The sequence below is a fragment of the Physeter macrocephalus genome, chromosome 9 (genome assembly GCF_002837175.3).
Source record: "Physeter macrocephalus isolate SW-GA chromosome 9, ASM283717v5, whole genome shotgun sequence".
Lineage (NCBI taxonomy): Eukaryota > Metazoa > Chordata > Mammalia > Artiodactyla > Physeteridae > Physeter > Physeter macrocephalus.
Window position 1 is genome coordinate 89,408,516 of NC_041222.1, and position 24,084 is coordinate 89,432,599.

The window sequence follows — 24,084 nt, forward strand, 5'->3', positions numbered from 1 at the left end:
TTTGATCAATGACCAAGTGACCGGGAGGGACTAGAGAAACAGAAAAGAACTGTTGAGAAGAAAAGGGATTGAGTGAAAATCCTGAAATAAGTGAGCAGGGGGGATGGGAAGAAGTGGTAGGGACTAGGTAGGAAAAGGCTGGAGGAAACAAGCATATGAACAGGGGCAAATATGAAGTCAGGGGAAAGACAGAAGCAAATGTGTGGGCTGGGTAAAGGCCACAAAAGTGGTAACAATTAGACAGATGTGAGTGTCTGGGGTACCTGCTGGATGCTGGGGGACTATGAACACAGAGGCCAAGGTTGTAGCTGAGTTTGGCTGTAGCTGCACTGACAATGGTTTGGGACTTTATTAAGGAAACTCAAGCCTGCCTGGTGTTCAGTGGACCCTTGGAAAATACCACTTTGCAGGACAAGATTTTTGGTCATTTGTGCTGTAACAATTCTTTTTCATTTCAGAAAAGATAGATATGCCAAGCTGTCACTTGAGAATACCATGAGGTGTGACCATTGTCTTCCCAAAAGGCCATTTACATAAGTTACAAGAGAGGGAATAAAAGCATGAGAGACTTGGTGAAGTCTGTGTGTATGTTCTTTGCCAAGGGAACTTTTATATGCTTCCTACTTGGCGATATTTCTCTTAAAGGTGGCCCACTTCCCTGAGTCCCAAATGAGAAAGAAGGAGTTAGAATCAGATATCATTACTGTCAGTCATCTCAGACATGAGTGAGTGAGGCAGGGGTCTGACCTCCATTTCATGTTTATGGAGTTGTGTGTACACAAGTCTGTCTCTTTTTCTGCCTGTCTCAGGATGGGTGGGTGATGGCTTTTTCCATAAACCATTCAAGGAAGGAAATATCACCCACAGAATATCTGGTTATTACTAATGTTGAGTAGAAAACTAAAGAAAGTTTGCTGAAAAATTCTTCTGGCCTTACCTGTCCCTTACTGTACTTCATCTTTCACTCTCTACCTTACCACGAGAATTAAACCTCTATTACATATAGTCAGTTCACCTCAAACCTTCTGGTGCAGTTGGGCCATAGCAGAAGGTTCTGGGAGACCTTAGCACCTTAGCTGTGGAACTGGCCCTCCTGTAGATTGATGATAGTTGTATAAAATATGGTAAGTGCACAGGTTAGTATGTTTCTCCTTTCTCCTTTTCCTTTCTTGTATTTAGTAATCTTTCAGTGCAGTCAAAATGTAGGATACTTGGACAAGGCTAAAGGGAAAGCCCAAAGGAGAATTTTCCAATCTTAAGTGGCCAATTATGAGATTGGTTCATTGAACCACAAATGAGCCAAATGGGGAATGATTCCTAGCTCACCCACAACTGTAGGGAAATTTTGTTTTGAATTTTATTTTATTATACAGCAGCTTCTTATTAGTTACCTATTTTATACATATTAGTGTATACATGTCAATCCCAATCTCCCAATTCATCCCACCACCACCACCACCCCTCCCCTGCTTTCCCCCCTTGGTGTCCATACGTTTGTTCTCTACATCTGTGTCTCTATTTCTGCCTTGCAAACTGGTTCATCTGTAGCATTTTTCTAGATTACACATATATGTGTTAATATACGATATTTGTTTTTCTCTTTCTGACTTACTTCACTCTTTAGGTTGCTTCCATGTCCTGGCTATTGTAAATAGTGCTGCAGTGAACATTGGAGTACATGACTCTTTTTGAATTACTGTTTTCTCAGGGTATATGCCCAGTAGTGGGATTGCTGGGTCATACGGTAATTCTATTTTAGTTTTTTTAAGGAACCTCCATACTGTTCTCCATAGTGGCTGTATCAATTTACATTCCCACCAACAGTGCAAGAGGGTTTCCTTTTCTCCACACCCTTTCCAGCATTTGCTGTTTGCAGATAGGAAAAAATTTTTTTAAAGAATTTAGAGAAGCACCAGGACAAAACACACACTATCAACTAAAAAGTCTTTGAGGAATCCTGTGCTTCTTGCCTACAACTTCATTTGCATTGTTTATTTTAATTTATATTATTTAAAAATTTTACATATAGTAAGTCAGCTTTCTTTTGTGTACAGTTGTATGAGTTTGAACACGTGTATAGAGTACCGTATAAATGGAATCATACAGTATATAATTTTTTGCGGTTGGATTTTTTCACTCAGTGTAATGTCCTTAAGTTTTATCAAAGTTGTGTATCGTAATAGTTTAGGTTTTTTTTATTGTTCAGTAATATTCCATTGTATGGATGTATCAGAATTTACTGAATAACCTATTAAAAGACATTTCTCTAGTTGGCAGCTTTTGATGATTTATAAAGAGTGCTGTTATAGACATTTGTGTATAGATTTTCTGTCAACATGTTTTTATTTATCAAGAGTGAATACATAGGATTAGGATTGTCTGGTCATATAGTGTTTGTATATTTAACTTCTTGAACTTACCAAGCTCTTTTCCACAGTGGTTGTATCATTTTGCATTCTTACTAACAATGTATGAGAATTCAGGTTACCCGTGTTCTTGCCAGACATGGCATTGACATTTAAAAAAAATTAAGCTATTCTAATAGGTGTGAAACTATAACTCATTGTGATTTTAATTTGCATTTCCTAAATAGATAATGTCTAATTATACTGAGCATCTTCTGTTGAGCCAACAATACATCTTCCTTGGTGAAATGTCTGTTCAAATGTTTTGCCATTTAAAAAAGTTGGTTTGTTTTATTACTGTTGAGATTTGGGAATTTTTAAAAATATATATATATATTCTGGATATAAGTTCTTTGTCAGATAAGTGTTTTGTAAATGTTTTCTCCCAGTCTATACATTGTTTCTTCATTCTTTTAATAATATATTTTACAGAGCAAGAGTTTTTAATTTTGATGCAGTCCAATTTATTATTTTTTTCTTTTAAAACATGCCAAGAACACTTTGCCCAACCAAGGTAATTAAGATTGTCTCCTATGTTTTCTTCTAAAAGTTTTATAGTTTTATATTTTACACTTAGATGTGTGATACATTTTTGAGTTACTATTTGTATAAGGTGTGAAGTTTAGTTTGAGGGTTTTTTTCTTTTGCATACAAGTAACTAATTGTTCTGGCACCATTTATTTATGAAGATTTATTTCTTCATTAAAGATTTGATAGTATTTTCCAGTGAAACTATTGGGGCCTGTAGTCTTTTGCAAAGGGGTATTTTTAAATGATGAGTTTAATTTCCTTGTTAGATATAGTACTCTTTGGCTTGTCTAGTCTTTCTTGGGTGAGCTTTAGTATAGTTTATGGCTTTCAAGGAACTCGTCTATTTTATCTAAGTCTAATTTATGTGCCTAGAATTGTTATATTGCTCTCTTATTATCCTTTTAATATCTGTGAGGTCAAGGGTGATATCCTTTTTTTTTCACTCCTGATATTGATAATTTGTGTCTTCTCTTTCTTTTTCATTGTTATTCTGGCTAGAGGTTTATCAAAGTTATTAATTTTTTAAAAAGAATCAGTTTTGGATTTTATTCATTTTCATTACTGTTTTTCTGTCTTCAATTTCACTGACTTTTGTTCTTATTTGTACTAATTTTTTTTTCCACTAGTTTTGCATTTTTTTCCTTCTTCTTTTTCTAGTTTTTAAGTTGGAAATTTAAGATTACTGAGTTGAATTTTTTCTTCTTTTCTAAATAAAGAGTTAAATCTATAAATTTCTGTCTAGTGCTTTAGCTATGTTCCACAAATTTTGATGAGCTATATTTTCATTTTCAGTTCAAAATATTTTCTATTTTGAAACTTGAAACTTGAAACTTCCTCTTTGCACATAGATTATTTAAAAGTGTGTTTTTTATTTCTAAATATTTGGAGAATTTTCAGTTATTTTTTATAATTGATTTCTAGATAGTTTAATTATGGTCAGAGAACACATTCTGTCTGATTGTTGAGGTTTGTTTTATGACCTAGGATATGATTTCTCTTGACGAAAATTCTGCTCCTGTTGGATGAAGTGTTCTATAAATATTAGATCAAGTTGTTAGATGATGTTGTTCAGTTCTTCTATATTCATGCTGATTTTCTCTCTGATTGTTGTATTGATTATTGAGAACGGAATATTGAAGTCTTCAACAGTAACCATAGATCTGCCCATTCTTTCAGTTTTTGCTTCATGCGGTTTGAATCTCTGTTGTTTGATGTATACACATTAGGACTGTTATGTATTCTTTGTTATTTGACACTTTTGTCATTGTTTAATGTTTTTCTTTATTCACGCTGTTTTTCCTTGCTCAGAAATCAACTTTGTCTGATATTAGTGTAACCACTCCTGCTTTCACCAGTGTTTTCATGGTTTATCCTTTTTTCATCCTTTCCCATTTAACCTGTGTGTATCATTTATTTAAACTGCATTTCTTCCAAGCAGCATATAGTCAGTTCTAAATCCATTCCAACAATCTCTGTCTTTTAATTTGTGTGTTTATACCATTAACATATAACATAATATTGATATGTGTGCATTTAGGTCTACTCTCCTATTACTTGTTTTCTGTTTATTCCCTCTGTTTTCTGTTCCTGGTTTCTCTTTCTTGACTTCTTTTGAAGTATTTGAATTGTTTTTAGGTTTCCATTTAAAATTATCTATTGAATTTTAAAAATAATATTTCTGTAATTTTCTGTTGATTGCTCTAGGTATTAAAATATACATATCTAACATTTCTTATTATACTAGGAATTTTACATTTTACCACTTCAAGTTGAATATAGAAACTTTACCACCACATAAGTCCATTAACTTTACCCCATTTATGTTTTAGAAATAGATTCAAAATCCTATAAGACAATGTTATAATTTCTGATTTTAGTTGTCACACATTTAAAAGAACTTAAGCAGAGAAAATTTAAAAATATTTAAATAGATACTTACTATTTCTTTTTCTCTTTTCTTATTCCTGAAATTCTATATTTTCTTTGGGTGTTATTTCACAAGAACTCTTTTTAGCATTTCTTTTACAGTGGGTTTGCTGGTGATGAATTCTCTTAGTTTTCCTTCACCTGAGAATATCTTTTTATTGCCTTCATTCCTGAATAATATTTTACATGCACATGGATTTTTTTTCTCCTAGCATAACATGTGCTCCACTGTCTTCTGACCATTATGGTTTTTCTGTTTTTTTAACGTCTTTATTGGAGTATAATTGCTTTACAATGGTGTTTTAGTTTCTGCTTTATAACAAAGTGAATCAGCTATACATACACATATATCTTCATATATCCTCCCACTTGCGTCTCCCTCCCACCCTCCCTACCCTACCCTTCTAGTTGGTCACAAAGCACTGAGCTGATCTCCCTGTGCTATGCAACTGCTTCCCACTAGCTATGTATTTTACATTTGGTAGTATTTATAAGTACATGCCACTCTCTCACTTCATCCTAGCTTACCCTTTCCCCTCCCCGTGACCTCAAGTCCATTATCTACATCTGCATCTTTATTCCTGTCCTACCCCTAGGTTCCTCAGAACCTTTTTTTTTTAATTTTTAGATTCCATATATATGTGTTAGCATATGGTGTTTGTTTTTCTCTTTCTGACTTACTTCACTCTGTATGACAGACTCTAGGTCCATCCACCTCACTACAAATAGCTCAATTTCATTTCTCTTTATGGCTGAATAATATTCCATTGTATATATGTGCCACATCTTCTTTATCTATTCATCTGTCAATGGACACTTAGGTTGCTTCCATGTCCTGGCTATTGTAAAGAGCTGCAATGAACACTGTGGTACGGGACTCTTTTTGAATTATGCCACTATGGTTTTTGATGAGAAACATGTCATCATTCAAATCACTGTTTCTCTCTGTGTTATGCATTATTTTTCTCTGTTTTTTTTTTTTTTAGCAGTTTGCTCATGATGTATCTGAGTATGGATTTATTTGGATTCACTGAGTTTCTTCAATGTGGAAGTTTATGTCTTTTGCCAATCTTGGGAAGTTTTTAGTCATGATTTCTTAAAATATTTTTTCTGCACACTTTCTCTTCTCTTCTAGGACTGCAGTGACACAAATATTAAACCCTTTGATGTTGTCTAATAAGTCTGAGGCTCTGTTCCTTTTTTGTTTTCCAATCTATTTTTCTCTCTGTCATTTAGTGCATTTCATTCCACTATATTCAGTTTTCTATTGATGCATAACAAATGGCCTTAAACTTAGTGGCTAAAATAGAACATACATTTATTATCTCAGAGGTTATGTGGGTCAGGAGAGTCCAGATAAAATTTAGATGAGTCTTCTGCTTAGTGTCTCATATGGCTGCAATCAAAGAGTTGGTCAGGCTGTATTCTCATCTGGAGGCTTAACTGGAGAAGCATTTACTTCTGGTTCATTCATGTTGTTGGCAGAATGTATTTTCTTGCAGCTGTATGACTTTTGCTGGCTATCAGCTGGAGGCTCCCTCAGATCTTTTTTTTTTTTTTTTTTCTGTACGCGGGCCTCTCACTGTTGTGGTCTCTCCCGTTGCAGAGCACAGGCTCCAGATGCGCAGGCCCAGCGGCCATGGCTCACGGACCCAGCCGCTCCACAGCATGCGGGATCCCCCCCGGACCGGGGCACGAACCCGTATCCCGCATCGGCAGGCGGGCTCTCAACCACTGCGCCACCAGGGAAGCCCTGACTTAATTTTTGTTTGTCAGATTTGAGGTTTGTAGAGCTTTCTGAATTTGTCCCTTGATATTAATTTTGGAAAATTCTTGGTCAGTACCTATTCTAATACTACTTTTGTCCAATTCTTCCTCTTCATTATTCTTGTACTATAAATACTTTTGTTATACATTTTCACTGCTTTTCACGTACAGTCTTCAAACTTTCTGTATTTTCCTTCTCCCTTCCCGTAATTTTTCTATCAAAAAAAATTTTATTGACACATTTTCCTGTTCACTAATATCCCATCTTTTGAATCTCTGTTTCAAGTTACATGTTTTGTGTTCTAGAATTACCATATTTGGTGGCCATGAGAATGCACCTCTCACTCCCAGAGTAGGGACCATATTTAATTGACCATTGGTCTCAGCTGCTGCATTCTAAATTCATCACAGTGTTTGTACTGGGGCTGTGATTCCCACAGGCTGATCCCAGCCAGTGAGCTTTGTAGGAATACCAAGGGCAGGATGGCCCTGAGAGATGGAGGACTCATTTGCCAGGAGAGTTTCCCTTGAGGTGTCCCTGACATCCTTGCCAGGCATACCTTAGAACTGCACTTCAGTAAAAGGTCCTTCCACACATGTTCCTTTCTTCTCTCTTTCCTTCTCCTGGGGTCATATCTGGGTTCTCCCAGGGTCCCTCTCCATTTCCTCTCTGTTTTGGTGGGTAGCTTGGATTTGGTTTAATTAGGTATGGTAAGATGACAGATATGGACTGATGACTGCCTTGAAGGAGGAGTTTATTACTTAAAATTCCCAAGGGGAGGGAGCATACTGTGCTCTGCAGGGCCACATGGGGAAGCACCAGGGTCAGTCAGGAGGGAGAAGGAGAGGGGAGTGCGTGGGCCAGATAATTTATTGTGGTTTCATGGGGAGGAAAGGTAAGACAGGCTAAGCATCTGAGCAGGTCTAAGATTGGGTAGTTTGAATGATTTTGGTGGACTCTGGGCTATAGAAGTCATCCCTAGTTGTCTGGTACCTGGCACGGAGGTGATGTAGGGCAGGAGGAGTACTGGCTTGGTGTGTGTGAGAATTAGATAAAGGAGGCGGTTGGGGGTATAGGCTCTGGGTTAGTTGGTTTGCATATCAAAGGCATGCTTTCAGGCAAGTTGTTTGCTATCTCTAGGAGTTAGCTAACCCTGCAAGGGTCAATCTCTCTCTGGGTCCATAAGGCCTCAGGATATCAAAACATCATAATATATAGAAAATAATAAACATGATTAATACACTCTTACAAGTGTTTCTCCTAATAAATATCTTGCACATTGAATCTTGTCTTGGCTTCTGTTTTTTCGTAGGTCCCAATAACACGACATCTTTTTTAAATCCCAGTTTAGTTTTATCTATCTTTCATCTTTTATATATCCTCTTGAACATGTGATGTGTACCCACATTCCCTCTTCACTGAAAAGTTTGTTGGCTCCACTGCTCGGAGTTCTGTCAGCAGACAACTTTCAGCTCTCAGTAACTCCAGGGATTGCCTCAGCTGTAGATACAGAACCACTTTGCCGAGGTCTTACCACCCTAGGGGAGCCCACATCCATTGCCTGATGAGGAACATAAATGCCTACCTATCTTTGCACAAGTTGACACAACTCAGAAAGCCCATTCTTGGTCTAGAGTTCTCCATGGAGTCAATTTAGACTATCATTGGGTCTTCATGATGACTCAACTTCTCTCTCTTCCCAGTCCTGCCCCTGTACCCTCCCTTCCATAATTATTGCTCACGAGTGCATTTCTGAATGAACTCTGACTCACAGCTGGCCTCTGTGGGATTGGAGACATGACAAGATATGGTTTACCTGTGGGTTTTCTCTATTGTCTGTTTCTACTTTTGTATTTTTGATTACCTGATCATGTTTCCTGAATTCTTAGTGCACTGCATTTTCATTAAATAACAGAAATTTCATAAGCAATTATAGAGGCTCAGGATGAAGCTGTTTTTCCTTAGATTGGATTTTCTGCTGGTAGGCAGATAGAGAGTGGGTAGTTCACCTGAATCCAGTTCAGATGGTATTTCAGACATTGTTAAAGCTGGCATTTTCTAGTTTGTTCTGACTCCCATGGTGAAGACTTTCTGAGGTCTCAAATGAAAACCTCGAATGTTGACCAGGACTTCTGCTCTTTGATAGGCTCTGAACTCCAACTTCCATTTCTCCAGCACTATTAAACAGCTGAAACTCTGCTTTCATTTTATAGTCTCTTAAAACTGCTTTTTTGCTTGTCTTCTTTGATCCATACGTACAGCCTAGAATTTATCAAATGCCCCGTGCAGAAGGAAGTTGCATGCAGAATGTCAAGTCCTCTTTGGTTCCCTTTCTTCTCAAATTTTGGCCATCAGCTCCTGCAGCCCAGTGAGATTGCTGTAAGCTCTGGGCTGCTATTTTTTGCTTTGTGTCTGTGCACAGAACGGCAAACTAACAAATGCTCTGAAGGAAAGGGTTGTGGTGAATATAAGGCCCACTCTATGTATTTCCCTTTACTCTGGTATCTTGGTGGCTTTGGCTGTCCTCAAATGGCTTCAAAGACCTGGATTTTTGTTTTATGCTATTTTAGTCTTATTTTATAGTCATTCTGGGGTAAACTTAGCTGAGGGTTGACGTTTTATCATTTTTCTTTTTAGCTTAAGATGGGGAGAAACTAGAGCTTGTTGGAAGAGGTTAGAGGAGTTTGTATACAATTTCTACACAGTTCCTCTTATCCAGATGTATTAGTGAACACAGTATTCTGGAAAGAACCATCATTAAAATTTTTTCAATAATATTGTGTGTGGTTGTGTATGTGTGTAATCCCTCACTAATAAGCAAAACTTCATATGGTGGCAGATAATCATTTATCTTCCTTGAATTAATTAATTTTCTTAAACAATTTGATGTATATAGAACAGTTTCCAATTACGCTTTTCAGACCAACTGGTCCTTATTTACTCTTGTCTTGGAAACCATCATCTGGAGTGTCCCTGAGCTGAGCCACACTGGACGGTCTCATTGATAACATCCATCATTCAGCAAACCTTGATACAGCATTCTTTCACACTGCCTTCCAGTCTTCTCTTAGCAGATTTCAGAAAGTCCACTAAAATGCTATGAGTGTATCAATCCTGCCCTCAAAGATTACATTATAAAAGAGATTTATAACATAGAATACTACCTATTAATTTAATATAGCTAAAAGCATTGAATGAACTGCATTTAATTCTCATTTAAATGAGAATTTCCTCATGGTCTAGAGTTGAGATTAAGGGACTAGGTTGTGTCCCATGGAGTCTTGCCTTCCACTACTTGCCTCTTTGTGCATCATTTAGTATGAGCCCAACCAAATGAAGACTCTGCACTAGCAAAGTCCCCAAGGAAAACAAGTATTCTTCTCTATGTTTTGCAGACTAAGAGTTGTTGTTATATAGCCATATTTATTCCAACATTAAAGTAAATGTGAATGACCTTTGTGACTATAGGAGTAGAGATTTTGAACACAGAACATTCAAGACTCACGGTATTGCTAAGAGATACAGCTGCCACTCTGCTTAGCATGCTTCACAGCTGTTTCTCAAGTGAACCGGTGTGGTAAGAGTCAATGACGCCTGATTCTATGAGGTTTGTCCACCATGTTGCCTGGCTCCTACTCCATTTCCTAAGAGATATCCTTTTGTGATAGTGTCAGGTTCAGGAATCAGATTTAAAATGTCTATTTTGTGTTTCATTTTATTATTTTTACAAAGCTTATATACATGTGTATATGTCTGTGCCTCTGTGTCTGTGTGTGTATATATATTTGTGCATGTGTGGTATGTGTACAGGCATGTGTGTGTACATGGGTATGTGTATTTGAGTGGTACGTGTACGTGTATATGTATGTTTGTATACGTACATGTGTGTGCGCCTGTATGTATACGCGTGTGCATATATCTGCATGTTCACCTAGTACTTGCTGCTGAGAGGATCGAGAGCAGGGATAAGCCAGTAGCAATGAGCAATAAGCCAGTAGCAAATAGCACATATAGTGTGCTGTTTTCTAAATATCACTCCCCATAAAAAGAAACAGGGGTCCTTGGAAAATTCTTGATTCCATATCTAGGACAGTGAAAGAACAAGATGACCTTGGTACATCTTATGCCAGAAAACAAATAAGCCTTCAAATAATATTGGAGATTGTGAAAAGGACTTAAGAGTCAGCTTGAAGTGTTTCCCTCTGACCAATAGGAGATAAATGTCCAGACAGGATCAATATTTTTTCCCCTCCTAAATTCATATGTTGAAGTCCTAACCTCCAATGTGATGGGATTTGGAGGTGGGGGCTTTGGGAGGTGACTAGGTTTGATGAGGTCATGAGAGTGAGGCACTTATAAGAGACATCAAAACCGCTCTCTGTCTCTCTCCAAGCACACACGAAGAAGAGGCCATATGAGCACACAGTGAGACGGTGGCCACCTACAAGCCAAAAGAAGAAGCCTCTGGGTGACACCTACTTTTATGATGCCTTGTTCTTGGGCTTGTAGCCTCCAGAACTGTGAGAAAGATATTTCTGTTGTCTAAGCTACCCAGCCTATGGTATTTTGTTATAGTACCCGGAGCTGACTAATACAGGAGACAATTGAGCATCAAAATAAATAAGGAATAAGATGAAATCAGAGCCCATTAGAATACTCAGGTATAAATAAATTAATGAATACATAACAAGTGAGAGAAAAGAAAAAGCTGTTTCTTATAGTGAATGCCAATCAACAAATGTAGAAGGAATGATGGCATTGGAAACCTGTCTTCAGAGCATATTAATAACATTTAGGTAAGAATGATCAGTGAATGAAAGTTTGATGAGGAACAGGATAACTGCTTAGTTTTGAAATATTTTCCTACAGAACAACTTATTAGTTAGAAATGGAGAACAGAAAATTTACAGTAAAGAAACAGTCTGGTTACCCAAAGTTAATATTACCAACAAATGGACATCAAGTGTCCCTGGGGCGCATGGCGTTGGAGTTTGTGCCATCTTACAGGGTGCAGAGCGTCAGTTTTATGGAATTCCTCTCCAAGCTGCTAACATGGATCTAATCATGTGGAAACCAAACTGAAAATAATTGATCTGTATTTGTCAGAGTCTCCAAGTCATAAAAGACAAAGACAAACTGAGGAACGTCTCCAGATTAAAGATGTCACCTAAATGCAGCTAGCAGTCCTGGATTGCATCCTTAACCTGGAGAAAAATAATTACAAAGGACATTATTAGGACAATTAACAAAATTTGAATAGAGGCTATATTTTAGTTAATAGTGTTGTGTTGATGTTGAATTTCCAGGTTTTTAATTTTATACTGTGGTTATGTAAGGAGTGTCCTTTTTTTTCTTTTCTTTTTTTTTTTTTTTTGCGGTACGCGGGCCTCTCACTGCCGTGGCCTCTCGTTGCGGAGCACAGGCTCCGGACGCGCAGGCTCAGCGGCCATGGCTCACGGGCCCAGCCGCTCCGCGGCATGTGGGATCTTCCCAGAGCGGGGCGCGAACCCGGTTCCCCTGCATCGGCAGGCGGACTCTCAACCACTGCGCCACCAGGGAAGCCCAGGAGTGTCCTTATTCTTAAGTGTTTCAGGGGTAATAAAGCTTAATGTCTGTGACTTACTTTCAAATGATTCAGAAACAAAACAAAACAAAACAAAGAAACAAATGGAGCAAGAGAGTAAGCAAGAAGTAAAGTAAATGGGGCAAAATGTTTAAAATGGTAAATTTGATAAAGAATTTACAGGAGGTCTTTGTCTATTCTTAAGCTTTTCTGCAAGTTTGAAATTTTATCAAAATTAATGGTTACCAAAAGGAAATATCTCAACAAAACAAAACAGAATAAAAAAAATTATGAAATGATTTATAGCATTTTCTGCTTGTCCTATATATATATATAAAATCATATATATTTTGTATATATATGTATGTATATGAAAGTTCAGAGTTCAAAGGCTATGTTGAATGATTCAGTATCACAATGTCATCACCAGAATGTCCTTTTGGATTTCTCCCACCCTATGATCCAGGGAAGGATTTCCTCCTTTCCCACAGGATGGGCCATTATACATGGATGCCCATCAGTCCTGTACAGTTATGTCTTCTCATTTAACTGCCACTGAGGCCAGTGCCTTCCTTGGAATCCTGGGGCAGGACCCTTCCAGCCTCAGGGAGCAGCAGTTGGCCTCACACTGGCAGCTCCTTTGCAGGACTTGGAGCTAGACTTTCAGGCCTCCCTGCTCCACCAAGATCTCCAGGAGGGGAAACCCTGGGACTGTTTGTGTCACTATGAGCAAGGACAGAATGCCCTTCTTCTGTAGGGTGAATGATTTAAAGCCCCTACAGAATGCCTCAGGAAGGTACTTAAGGCCCACATCTGCAGTTCTTTTCCTATTAATTTACCAGTAATAACTCAATTACACTTTTTAAAAATATATGCTAAGTAGTGTTTATACTTAGAGCTGGGTTTCAGGGCTTCTGCGTTCAAAAGAATACTTATTTTTTTAGCTAAATTTCTATTTTCTTTTCTTATAAATTAAAGCAGGAAATGGTGCTTTAAAATACAGGTAGCACTCTATTTAAATACATCATGAAATTAATGAATTAGGAAATTAAATGTGTTTATTACTCTTAAACATTCTTCAGCTCACTTTCCTGAATTATCAAGTCTAAAGTTTTGACTGAGATTAAAAATTAAGACAATTTCTGTAAGCTAAAAAAAGCTGTGTGTCCACAATGTGCAAATATATATATATACACACACATATATATAAAGAAAATGAACAAAATTTAAATATAGGCTATATTTTAGTTAATAGTGTTGTGTCGATGTTGGATTTCCAGGTTTTTATTTTTGTGCTGTATGTAAGAAGTGTTCTTATACTTAAGTAGTTAAGGGGTAATAAAACGTAGCGTCTGTGACTTATTTTCAAATGATTCAGAAAGAAAAACATATGGAGAAAGAGAGTGAACAAGAGATAAAATAAATGGGGCAAAATGTTTATGTGTATATATGTATATATATATCTATATATCTATCTTCTGATGCAAGTATACACACACACAATTCTTTGAATGTATATATTTCAGATGCTTCTAACTATTCTGCCAGTTAAATACATATTAACACTCCATTTTGTGTCTTAATTTAGAGATGCTTTTTTAAAATTTTATTTCTTATTTTTATTTATTTTTTGGCTGCGTTGGGTCTTCGTTGCTGCACGTGGGCTTTCTCTAATTGTTGTGAGCGGGGGCCATTCCTCTTTGCGAAGCGCAGGCTTCTCACTGCGGTGGCTTCTTTCATTGTGGAGCACGGACTCCAGGTGCTCAACTTCAGTAGTTGCAGCACGTGGGCTCAGTAGATGTGGCACACAGGCTTAGCTGCCCCGCAGCATGTGGGATCCTCCCGGACCAGGGATCAAAGCTGTGCCCTCTGCATTGGCAGGCGGATTCTTAACCACTGTGCCACCAGGGAAGTCCCCAGAGATGCTTTTAATATACTTAGGTTCACATAAATCCTAGCAGCTAGAACCAAATTGGTTCTCAGGAATATGTGACCCAATGCCTACACTAGTTTCACTGTTGTTTCTTCCCTGCACGTATTTCGGTTTGTGCTTGTCTTGTGTCTTGCCTAGACTCTTTTAATTGTGATTTGTTCGTAGGCAGTTATTTCCTTTTAAATTCCATAAGAATTTGTTCAAGCATTGTGCTCAGTTTGCTTCTTTGATTATTAACATGCAGGAAAGCCACACAAGAAAGTATTTTTTTCTCCTGAAAGCCATTCATATCATGTATCACATGAAAGTATATGTGAGATGCAGCTTTATTTCAAAAATTTCCACTGTAATCACACTTAATACAAAAACATCATAACTGAGCCTAACAAAGTTTCTGGAGATCAGATTCGAAAAAATGTATTTTTCAAGTTCAGTTATGTGAGAATCTGTGATATTACCTCTTACTGTAAAGATACAAGGTGCTCTAAGTTTTCATTAACAATACAAATATTCAAAATTGTGTAATTTGTTTCTATAGGACATGCCTTTTCTAAGGTGCTCAGAGAATTTGCTTATTTACTGTTTGGCGTTGATTTTGATTCAGCAGAGTCATTATTCTGTGACGACTGCTGCTTCACGAAGATTGAATGGCCAGTGGAGACAGTGAGAGTAGGGCTCTTGTTTCTCCCTGTATTTGGCCCAGAACTCTGAGAGCTCCACTCCAGATCTAACGCCGATATCATATGGGATTTTAGATCCAGATTATAATTTATTGACAGTATATTAGACTTAATCATAAGTTACAATTATAGTTGTTGCCACTGTTCTTGTAATCCTGTTTCCCTCTCTCTTGAATTCGGCTTTTGTTTTGCACTAGAGAACATCATGGAAGAATTCTTTCAGAAAAATCTGTGTGTTGTAAACTGTCTACCTCTTTGTATGTCTAAAAGTTTCTTTCGTTCTCTTTTATACTTGAGTTTTCATTTGCCAGCACAGAACTTGCTAGGGAGTGAAGGGACTAACCATCTCATTAACTGAGCGATCCTTCTGGGAATGGAGGTTTAAGGCTGTTACAGTAATAAGTGGTGTAGACCGTACATAATGCTTACCAGTAAGCTATTTTACAGATGGGTGTAGCGTAGACTTTCAATGCTTACATTAATATTTACTTTAATCTCTAATTAAGAATAAACAGATCGGAATAGTGACATTTCTTAATTAAGTCCATAAAACTGTCTTTGCCTTGAATTAATGATTTCCCCAACTACATGGTCTGAACCTAGGAATTCATCTACTCCTGTCCAATGTTTCTTTTTTTTTTTTTTGCCGTACGCGGGCCTCTCACTGTTGTGGCCCCTCCCGATGCGGAGCACAGACTCCGGATGCGCAGGCTCAGCGGCCATGGCTCACGGGCCCAGCCGCTCCGCTGCATGTGGGATCTTCCCGGACCGGGGCACGAACCCGTGTCGCCTGCATTGGCCGGCGGACTCAACCACTGAGCCACCAGGGAAGCCCTGTCCAATGTTTCTTAAATCCAGCCAGCCACTTCACATTTTCTAAGAGCATTGTGAAAATCCAGGGCTATATATTTTGGTAGCATCTCTAGATTTTTACTCTTTTCTGTTGGTCGTAAATTATTTATGACTCCTTAAATAGTCTTATGCTAAGATTTGCTGTCATGTATCTCTCCCATATCCTCATTTAGGATGGTTAATTTTTTTCCATATTTGCATTTTATATCTGTTTTTTCTTTCTATATGTAGCATCAAGGATGAAAAGGATGCCCGGGACTTGATCTTAGAAAAATCCATAGAAGTGGAGTCTTTAGGAAATTCCAGCTTGGTTATAGGAGCAAGAGTGAGTGTCAGTCACCTCCCAGGAAGACTCATAGAATGGAAAAAAGGAAAGCTAAAAATGATGATAATAAAGTTGCTGAATACTGTCTATTTATTTGTCTAGATCTCAACCTGAAAAATGCCTTTTCATAAGAAATGAGCCCTGCTTTTTTGGGAGGGGAGGCAGCTATCATAGTTATAAGCAGAAAAATGAGACTGTTCATATGTATCTTTAATAATATCCCCAAATTTAATGAAAATAATACAATTTAACAATCAGTTTTTCTATTTACTATTCAAGAAAACTAATGGCTCCCAGCACCTCCTAAGTTTTTCTAGAAGTGATTAAAAATTTTGTAAATATAAGATGGAAATCAAAACCTACTTATCTGATTTTGTAGAAAATGCCAGGGGCAATGGAGCGATTTGATAAACTGGATATGTCAGCTATGCTTAAGCTGGAGCCGGCTTTCGACAGAAGCGAATTTCCAGAAAGATCCTCCCAGAGGCTGCTCCAGGCACTCTAAACTGTTGAGACCGCCTGACACCATTTTTAAAACGACTTATTTACAATCTGGTTGCAAAGTACTTAAAGCATAGTTATGTGTTTAGTTTCTTCCTATGACATAAAGTTTAGTTTTTTTTTTTTAAAGAAAAGTTTTTTTCTATGAAATGAAAAGTAATGAAAACTTGAAAGCAATTAGTTACTTTTAACATATGTACTTTCAACAGGCTTTGATTCTGGCATCTCTACAAAATGGTATCAATAATACTGAAAACTGAATCATCTGTGAATGACGTTTCTGTTGTTTTCTCCTTATTTGCAAAATTTCCTTGATTCGCAGGCACCCAAAATCCTCTAGTAAGAAATACCTCGTATATGTAGAAAAAAATTTTTGAATGAAAATAGAATGAGGTAAACTCAAAATGTGGCCTATTTCCCACAGACCTTTAACTTCTAAAGGGTCTACTGAGGTTGGTTTTCTCATATTTTTAATTACAGCTTGTAACTTGTATATTGCAGCATGTGTATTTTTTAAAGGGCTCCTCTCTGCATTCTGTTTGCTAGTTAGTGAAGCAGTTTGTTTCATTCTTACCACAAAAATAGAGCAAATTAAACTCCAACACTGTGGATGATAATATGATAATCATACAAATAGACAATAAATATAGCTAATGAATACATCAGTATAGGTGAGGTGGTGTAATATTGGAGAGTAAAAGGAAGAAAAGAAAGAAAATTCAAACCAGTGTGAAAAAATATATATGACATCCATTTCTCACACAAACGTGCTCCAAAAGAGTCATTTTAGTGAGTTGAGAAGAAACATAAGCCTCTGAGGGCCACTTTCATGCCTAAAGCCTTATTCACTTAGCTGTAATCGTTAACATGTGGATCAACTTCAATGCAAGAAGTTGAATTATTTAAAGCCAAAAGCTTTATATGCTGCAAATGATCCAGTTATAAGACCAGTGTACTTTATTAAACATGAAAAGGAAAAGACATTTCTCATTGTGTGAATGATACAGTGTAAAGAGCTATCAAATAACATCTGTGTAATCGTCCACAATAAACATATTATTTCATCTTATGCTTAGGGCATCTCAGTTCACATATTTGCTCAAAAGTAGGCATGTAAATCAGATTGAAAGTTAAATAATATATATATACATTTATTCGCTCCATTATTTTGGTTCCTTATGAAACAAACCTTGATGCAGTTGTCAAATCTCTTTCAGTGGAACTACTTTTTTTCAGCATCATGATATATTTCCTAAAAACATGTTTGTAATTGGTAAAATTTTTCAATTCATATCAGTCACTTCCGAGTTTTGGAATGCTCTCATGTGTTGCAGCATGAGGCAAACCACTCTGGCGATGGCGAAGTCGGCTATTGTTCGAATTAGACAGAGTCGAGGCAACATGGGTCCGTGTGTTCAGAGCTGTAAGAGGCAGAGGGGGATACGGCAAAGTGCAGCCGCGGAGACGTCATGGGAGACTCCCTCAGACTTGTATCAGGATACTCCTGGGCTTCCTCCATTTTTCATCCTCCGCGTGCCCGCTTTAAGCCATTTTCAACTATCTGTTAACCTTTTTGTTCTCCACTAAGATTTCCTGACATTTGCCCATGACTCTGGAAGCTAAGAATGTGTCGCACTTTTCAATACATGGGTTTCTTAAATTTTTTTCATTATAAGAGTATTAATAACATGAGAATTTAATTAAAAAAAACACAATTGTGGATGTTACCTTTAACTGAAGGGATACTTTATTGTCTTAACAGAAGCCACTTCTTATGCAAATGAGTTAGTGGAGCTTCTACCTGTCTGAGTTCCCCTTTCTTTTCATGCCACAGTTTTTTGGCTCACATTGGACTGGATTAGAGTCCAATGACTCTGGGCCTGCGCCAGCTGATGAATATCCTGGAGGGGAGGGAGTAGGCTCATAAGGAATTCAGGATAGGAAAACTCTGGAAGTAAATAAAATTGTCCTATAAATATTTGTGAGTGGACTTTTTTATGGACAGTAGAAGAAACAATTAAAGAGAACTTGAGTACCCTTGCAAAGATGAGAACCAAGACAGGTTCTAATTCAAGAGAGGTGTAGGAAGCGCTGAATGTATAAGTGATGTAGTGTGCTCATGTGGTGGTGGTCCCAGTGCTGAGGCTCCAGCAGAGAAGTCAAGGCCAGAGTATTGCTCACTACACAGCACCAGCTTTGGATAACAAAACATTGATAGGTGGGAGTAGTGATAGGTTTGACAATTTTTAGAAGGAACCTAAAAGAGAAAGACTATATATATATATTTATTTATATTTATATTTATATATAAAATCACAATACTTTATCAAGTTAACATTTTTATCCTGGAATTTTATTTTTACCATTATTTTTTCTCTAAATGTTGCAGAGCAATACAATCCTTGTGTGGTATTATGTGGCATTTCTGAACACCCTTCCTTATTTGACTATTAAGCAATTGTGTTTAGTGATTTATAGCTGGAAAATTCATACTCCTGGCAATGTCAGTTGCTAAAGGTATGCTTGTTAGAGAAAGTCTGAATTCGTGCTTCTTCTTCTCTCATATTTAAGTAAAATTATAATCTTACAATAAGACTTCATTTTGAATATATTTAAAGTCAGTAAAATTGCTAAATGATAACGCATGGAATTTCTTTAAAATTCCTTTAAGGAAAAAAACCTTGTAGTTGGATACTTTATTCGGTCTAAATAAATAAAGCCTTGACAATATGATAAAAGTTTTAAGTATAATTAATATTTGTTTTATGTCTGCCTGTGTTCTTCTTATAGAAACTTAGGCAAAGAAATGCATACATTTGACTCTCCATATCTGCGGGTTTTGCATCTGTGGATTCAACCAACTCAGATCAAAAACATTAAATTAAAAAATTCCGGAAAGTTCCAAAAAGGAAAACTTGAATTTGCCATGCACCAGCAACTATTTACATAGCATTTACATTGTATTAGGTACTATGAGTAATCTAGAGATGATTTAAAGTATACAGGAGGATGTGGGTAGGTTATATGCAAATACTACATCATTTTATATAAAGAACTTGAGCATCAGAGGACTTTGGTATCTGCAGGGGGTACTGTAATCAATCTCCTCTGGATACTGAGGGGTAATTGTACTAGGTACCTAGGAGGAATAATTTGAAATTGATTCCTGAAGTGGGGAGAAACTAGCATAGAAAAAGCAGCCATCATTGGCATGACCATATTGCTGAAATCCCCTTGGAGCTTCCAAAATTGTTTCAAGTTCTATATAAACCTAATACTATTAGGGAAAAGAAAGCTATGATTTGACACACAGGAGTTAATTCATGAAAACTTAAATAATTTATTTATATACTTCCATGATAAGTTTACCATAAATTTGCTAAAAATTATTGTTTCGTTTGAGATGCAGAATGCTTAGATATATTAAATGTACTTAACATACAAAAATTAATATAAACATACTTTGACTTAAGTATATATAGATGATAAACCAGATTACCTCTGAAAATATGGTTTGAGAACAATTTTAAAGAGATTAAAGTCCAAAAAGGCATGAACGTTAGTTTCAATTTTCTGAGTTTAATAAATGTTTGCTGTTGTGTTCCAGGTTTAGTGCTACAGGACCCAAGTTCATCTTCCTTGGCACTTTTTTTTTTTTTTTTTTTTTGAGGTACGCGGGCCTCTCACTGTTGTGGCCTCTCCGGTTGCGGAGCACAGGCTCCAGACGCGCAGGCTCAGCGGCCATGGCTCACGGACCCAGCCGATCCGCGGCATGTGGGATCCTCCCGGGCTGGGGCACGAACCCGTGTCCGCTGCATCGGCAGGCGGACTCTCAACCACTGCGCCACCAGGGAAACCCTTCTTTGGCACTTTTTAATACAACTACCTATGCCGTGGCTCAGTGTGAAGTAAGTACTAAACTTCTTGAGTATGTTCTACAGCCACTTCAGAAGTCACTGATGTGCTCAGAGTAGCACTTTCCTCTTGCAATAAAACTATTTTAATATTATTCCCTGGGAGAGGCCTGAAGTCTTGATATTAGCACATAGGAAAGAAACAGTTTTCATGGCAAGTAAGGCTGTAAGTTTATGTAAGTTACAAGGTCATCTGTATTAGAATTAAAATAACAAACAAAATATTTTACACTGTGAACTATGACACACATACAGAAGAGTGTATAAAACACCTCTGTAGCCCTCACTCAGGTGAAGACAGGAAACACGACTGATGCCCCAGAAGTGTGCCCTTCTAGTTGGTAGCAAGCCCTCCCTCTCTGCTGTGGGCAACTGCTACTCTGCTGCTCATGGTAAGGACGTCCTTGTTTTTGCTATGTTTTTACAGTCGATGTATGCATCCCTACACAAGAGGATTTAATTTTAGAATGTATGTAAGTGGAATCATACTGTATATGTCCTTTTGTGTTGCAGCATGGATGAGTTTCATCCATGTGCAGCAATAATATGTTTAACTGTATTTCAGTATATATGATGGTCCATTATATGAATATATTGTAGTTTATTTACCCATTCTATTATTGAGGAACCCTTGGATATATGTCTGGCTCCAGTCAGAAAAATAGGAACTATAACAGTTATTTTAATAGAGACATTTTATTTTATCTATTTATTTTGAAAAGCTTTATTTAGGTGCAGTTGATATACAACTGATGTACATATTTAATGCATACAGTTTGATAACTTTGTACATACACATACACCCATGAAACCATCACCACAATCAAAGTAATAGATATATCAATTACCTCCAAAATTTCCTTGTGCTTCTTTTTTGTTGTTGTAAGAACACTGTTTTTGTTTGTTTGTTTGTTCTGTTTCTTTGCTGTGTGGCATGCGGGGTCTTAGTTCCCCAACCAGGGATTGAACCCCGGGCCCCAGCAGTGGAAGCTTGGAGTCCTAACCACTTGACTGCCAGGGAATCCCTGTAAGAACGCTTAACATAAACCCTCTTAACAAGTTCTTAAGTGCATTTAACCATATGATTAACTATCGGCACAACGTTGTACAGCAGATCTCTAGAATTTATTCATCTTGCATAACTGAAACTTTGCACTCACTGACAGACATTTCCCCATTTTCCTCTCCCCGCAGTCACTGACAATCACCATTCCACCCTCTGCTTCTATGAGTCTATTTTAGATTCTTCTTATAAGTGGAATCATGCAGTATTTGTCCTTCTGTGACTGGCTTATTTCACTTAGCATAATGTCCTCGGGTTCATTCCTTCATTTTAAAACAGAGAATTGGTTAAACAGACATTGGAGGACTAAAAATGCAAAAAGCACACGGTGAGGTGACACAGAGGCAGGAGAAGCTACCATCTCTGGAGCTTGAAAAACAAAAGGAAGGGTTGGGGTTTAAGAACCTAGAAGCTTAGAAGACGGGGCTGGTTCACAGAGTGTAGAAGGAGACTGCAGACCAGGACCCACTGCTGCTGGGAGGAAGAGCTCTGCAGGCAATTACAGAGTCGTTGTGCACTAGGCAAAAGGAAACACCAGACTTTTCAGAGATGGTAAAACACTGGCTCTTTGTCAATGCTAATTTCTGGGACACAAAGCACCACCAATGTCCACAAGTCAGCCTGGAGCTATATCATACAGGAGATAAATGACATTTGGGGCTGGGACTGTGTCTCAGTGGACTCAAAGGGATCATGAATCTAACCTGTGGTTGCTGAAGATACAATTGGAATAAATGTATTAAAAAATTGGTATGATCCATGCATGATCTCTGCAGTCTGGGGAGTGAGGGAGGCCTATTACGGTAAGAAGAGCCAGAGGGAAGCCCTGAGTCCTTCTCTTTGGGGTAGTCTGGTAGGCAGAATTCGAATTGACCTTTAGAATTAGTTTTTGCCACCTGCTGTACATACCCTGTACAATCCCCTCCCCTTGAGTGTGGGAAGGATCAGTGAAAATGATAGAATATCATTCTTGTCATTAGGTTACTCATCAGTTGACTTTGAGTTTGAAAAGGGAGACTATGCTAGGTGGACCAGACATAATAAGCTGAACTCTTTACAAGAAGGTTGAGTGTCAGAGAGATGCTATTATGCTGACCTTGAAGACGCAGCCCCCGTGAGTTTTATAGCTGCAAGGAAATGAGTTCCGCTAACAGCCACATGAGCTGGAAAGAGGACCCCAAACCTCAAATGGGATACCAGCCTTTCTGATACTTTGATTTCAGCTTTGTGAGACGCTGAGCAGATTACCCAGCCATGCCAAGCCCAGATTCTTGACATGCATAACTGTGAGAGAATAAATGGGTATTGTTTCAAGGTGCCACGTTTGTGGTAAATGGTTACTCAGCAATTGAAAACTAATGCAAATAGTAAAGCAAAAGCAATACCAATGTCCTGGGGGCAGTTGAAGAGGGTAGTGCAGAGATTTGAAAAATGCACGGCTGGTTGTCTTTTTCAATCTCCTTTAATCACCTGCTTGCCCTGTGCAAAAGCACATAGATATTGGAGAATGCAGTAGTTTATTGAAGCTTAATCAAATGGTGGCTGTAGTTTCAGCTCCTATTCTGCATCTCTTATATTTACGGGAGAAAAATTTTAGGAAGCTCTTGTACCTGGTTCATAGTTACCAATCTTACAAATGCTTTTGTTCCTTTTATACCAATTTGTAAGTTTGGTTTTGTGCACAAAATGATTTGGTTGCTTTTTTGGCTGATGATAATTGTAAAATAATAATGATTTTCAGACATATCTCTATTTCAAAGATGTTAAAATGTAAAAAAAAATGTGCATCTTAGAATTTGTAAAATATGGTCAATGATAAACTTGGAAATAACTTCAGGGAAGCAATGATAAAATATGGCATGGCATATTTTAAAAAAGAATCAGTGGACATAACTGGCAGCAAAATGAAGACAGTGGAAGGGAGAATTTGTGAATTAAAAGACAAACCAGAACAAGATGGAGAGAGAAAATAGAAAATACAGCAGAGAGGATAAAAATTGTAGGAATTAAGTGAGAAATTCCCAGCAGTTGGCCCAAGTCCTGAGAGGTGAGTAGAGAGAGCAGAGCAATAGTTAAAAATGTCATAGCGGAGACTTTTTCAGACTCAAGACTAGATCGACAGTTGCAAGAAGCTTAGAAATTCCAAGCATGACAAAGGAGAATATATTCATGTCTAGATACATTGTAGAACTGCAGAAAATGGTGAAGAACAAAATCTTTAAGTCATCCAGAGAAAAAAGATTTATTACCCTAAAAATAATAGCAGAGGGAATGATAGCTGAATTCTTAAAAACTTCAACAGAAGCTGGAAGTGGAAAGAAATATTCAATGTACTATAAGAAAATAACTGTAAACCTATCTATCAAAAGTGAGGATGAATTTCTTTTATTTACAGGTAAATGAAAACTAAGAGAAGAGGATCTGTTAGCAACAAAATCTCATTAAAGGAGATTCTAAAGAGTGTAGTTTAGGCAGTAGGAAACTGACCCCAAATGGTAGGCCTAAGATAGGAAAGGAAAAAAGAACAAAGAAAGTGGTAAATATATAAGCAAATGTAAATTAGCATTGACTGAATAAAACAGTGATAATAATTTCTACAGAATTAAAAAACAAACCAAGATGG

At 37.4% G+C, this 24,084-nt stretch overlaps 1 long non-coding RNA gene across 6 annotated transcripts in view; it reads left to right on the forward strand.

Annotated features, from left to right (window-relative positions):
• LOC114486904 (uncharacterized) overlaps nucleotides 1–16,196 on the forward strand; it is a 44,759-nt gene extending 28,563 nt beyond the window's left edge. For 4 of the 6 annotated variants that reach the window (XR_003681321.1, XR_003681324.1, XR_008618270.1 and 1 more), the window contains one exon: nucleotides 15,890–16,196. This is a non-coding gene — a long non-coding RNA (uncharacterized lncRNA). Of the gene's footprint in view, nucleotides 1–6,468; nucleotides 6,565–15,889 lie in introns of those variants that run through there. The other 2 variants (XR_008618271.1, XR_008618272.1) reach the window with 1 other exon arrangement.
• Nucleotides 16,197–24,084: the final 7,888 nt, after the last annotated feature.